Here is a 3,402-nt window from a genome sequence, read left to right on the forward strand (position 1 = left end):
GTGTGTGTGTGTGCTTGTGTGTGTGTGTGTGTGTGTGTGTGTGAGTGTGTGTGTGTGTGAGTCCGCCCGTCCCATCAGTAGCGCATATGATTATCGCGTTACCGATATCGATATACGTTGCCGCGTTGATAGATCTCGTCTGCGTCGTGCTGTAATACATACGGCGAGGAGCAGCAGCCATCGTCGATTGACGCCAGAAGGAGATCATACGTGATGTACATCCCCCCTCTCCGCCGCACCGCGCCGCACCCTCCCCGCTCACGCAGATACAATATCACTGTTGTCACGTCGCTGCGTAAAATCGTAACTCCTGTGTTAAATTCACTTCGCTCCATTATCTGTTGACATCGTTTTGCAAACAGCGCTGCCGTAATGCCGCAAAGAAAACGGTTTCGTTGAGCGGGAAATGGACGTACCATCGCGCTAATTTATCGACGGAAAATAAAACGAAGAGAGATCTCATGGGGCGCATCAACCGCTTTCACGTACACAGAAACAGCTCGACGTACAACGTCATGCACCTGAAAAGTCAGGAGGTAATTTGATAAAAGCTCTCGCAATGAACTCTCCGGCAACAACTGCTCCGGCGCATCTGGCATGAAATCCACGCATTAATTACTCCAGGGCACGAAACCTCATTAAGCTACCATTTACGGCTCTGCGCAATATCGGGAACATGAAAGCTACGGAGTGGCTTCGAATAGGAGGAGTGGGGGAGAGGGTTAATCGATGCTCGGCAGTCTTCCCGTAGAAACATAGCAGTGCGTGCGCAAATAGCCGGTTCATCGGAGCCTGAAAACGTAAGCATTGCAAACCATTGCCGCTGATATTGCCCCCCCCCCACCCACCCACCCCGAGAAAAATAGAACACAACCAGTTTGCATAATACAGGAGTGTTTACTTGAGTTCGGCAATTACCGCTGAATAATGCATTTAGTTAAAACATTTCTGCTCAGGCGCACCATTGCTGCGGTGGTCACGCACGGCGAGCCCGCTAATTTTCCCAGCAAAGTTCTGCTATGAGCTCTTGCAGATAGAAAAATACCAATAACAAATACAGCAAATACAGATAGCAATTCGCCAGCAAAATTTGGTTCTGCACTCTTACAGATAGCAGAGATTGCAACGTGCGGCCCTCCACTGGCATGATATACGGTCCGTAATCAGCAGTTATTGAAATGATATCTATAGGTTGTTCATTTTTCGAGTGATAAGCTGAATAATTGCTAAGTGTAGCGACCGCGAAACAGGTACACAGGATGTGGCGGTCCATGGTCACTGCTGAATCTATACCGCGTTCGCTTAAATTTTATGGACCATTGCGTGATACTGCAACAGTTATCCGTTACAGTGCACAGACTCGTAGCGTTACACGGTATCAGTGAACGTAAACTAAAAAGCAAAGCAACCCGCTAAATCACGAAGTCAGTCTTATTATTATTATTATGGAAAGAATGGAAAGAATTTCTTTCCCTAGTATCATGGTATCAGAGAGCAGGTGGCCCGTATACAGCCCGAATAGTACGTAAGCGGTACACAATACCGACTTCATTACATTATCCTGAGTAATTACATCATATAATCACTAACGCATAAATTAGAGTGAACTCGAACTTTTCTTGCACATGTACAACATTAACGCAGCGTGCATACGTCGACTCTCTACGCCTATAGCTTTACCTTTATCCTGTATTAGCTTTCACGAAAGGCATCTTGTGAGGGAGACTTATAGTACTAATAGACTTACATAGTATACTGATAAGATCATGCGAAATACTGTGCCCAGTCTAGGAACCTGCTTTCGTCTGGGACGAGGGGCAATTTAAGGCCGTAATAACAGGGTTAGCGGGTAGAGATGGGGAGATAGTTGCATGCGGGCACGCAGTGTCGCCCAGAAACGATGAGTACAAGGTCAGACCGTTATTACATAGACTTACTATTTAGCCGGCGATACATTGTAGCAACAAGCATTAAGTAAAGTGTTCACACGAGCATGAATCGGAGTGTGCATAATTCCGACGCGCCCACGCGCAGCCAGCTCTTATCTCGCACCAATACACGCTTATTCTCTCTCCCATTCCCGCACCACGATTCTCCCCGATGTTTCTTCGCAAACAGAGTTGTAAACATGTGGCAGAAACGCACACACCGACCGCGGCTGCACCGCGGCCGGCCAGCGGTCAAACAAAGTACACACCAACAACGTCCACCAATAATCACTTCCTCTACACACCAGTAATTCGCGCCTGTATCCTGGATGCAGGTGCCAGCGGACAATGCGAGTGCTGTAGGCGGGGGAGCACCCACCCATGGTCAGCGGATGACTTGCTAACAATATTATTTCAACTGCACCGTGATTACGGTCGGGGGAAACAATGCATGATAGCAGGGTCACTTTCTAATGAGAGCCTATAGCAACCTCGTTTTCGCACCAACTCCCCGAACAATTAGCTCGATAAAGAAATAAACGTAGCTTACGGATCCCAAAGGAAGTTGATGTCTCCTTGTATAAGGCTAATATTACGAAACACGCTTCCGATGCGATGTAACTTCTTCCTACCTTTATCGCGGCATCCTCCCGCAGCTTCGATCACGTCTCCATTGTTTTTGCGTTTAAGACACTAAAGACGATTTTCCTGATACCGGACGCGGCCTGTGAAGTCCGCCACACAACCAACTCGCAATTTTCACGCATTTATCGCACGAGCGTTCGTTTGCACGACGCGCGATTTTTCACGTCAGCGTCCTTAACACGTCTGTTCGCAATGTCCGACGCCCGCACTTCGCATGTCTTTGCCGCTCTCGTTTCTTCGCAGCGCGCAGACAATCCAAGCCACGCAGCCGACGGCAGGGGAACAACAGAGAGAGCGTGTGCGTGCGCGTGCGTCTCTCTCTCTCTACCTCGCTCGGCACGTATGCGCCCGGCCGCATGCGCGCGCGCGCCTGTATTTCGCGAGTCACGCACGAGCGCTCGCCGCACGAGCGAGACGGAAAGAGAGAGAGAGAGAGAGGGAGGGGGAGGAGAAGGGGAGGAGGGGGAGGAGTCAACGCTGCGTGGATGGCGGCAAGCCAAACGCGTGCGGCTGACCGATGCGCGTCAGGTGTGGGCCGCCGGTCACGGCAGCGTGCGCGCGCGCGTGTGTGTGTGTGTGTGTGTGAGTGTTGGAGCCTGGGGGAGTGGGAGGACGCAAAAACTGCATAACGATCACGGCGAAATGATCATAATCACCACCGCGACTTCGACCCGCCGACTTCAGCGCTCTCTCACGCACGCGCGCGTAATATAGTAGTCCCCGTAGAACGCTACTGCAGGGAGGGTCGCCAGCTGCGTTCAAAGCTCGCATTGTACGCACGTGTTACGCGTCGTCGTACGCATAGCGAGTATGTGGTTCGAGTGTGTAT

General features: G+C 50.5%; 1 protein-coding gene across 1 annotated transcript in view; it reads right to left on the reverse strand.

Moving 5' to 3' along the window:
• Positions 1 to 2,492, reverse strand: part of LOC106807557 (protocadherin-11 X-linked-like) — a gene marked incomplete at its 3' end in the record, with an annotated part of 12,035 nt that extends 9,543 nt beyond the window's left edge. The window contains exon 1 of the mRNA XM_014809926.1: positions 2,479 to 2,492. The remainder of the gene's footprint in view (positions 1 to 2,478) is intronic.
• Positions 2,493 to 3,402: the final 910 nt, after the last annotated feature.

Source organism: Priapulus caudatus, unplaced genomic scaffold (assembly GCF_000485595.1).
Source record: "Priapulus caudatus unplaced genomic scaffold, Priapulus_caudatus-5.0.1 Scaffold222, whole genome shotgun sequence".
NCBI lineage: Eukaryota > Metazoa > Priapulida > Priapulimorpha > Priapulimorphida > Priapulidae > Priapulus > Priapulus caudatus.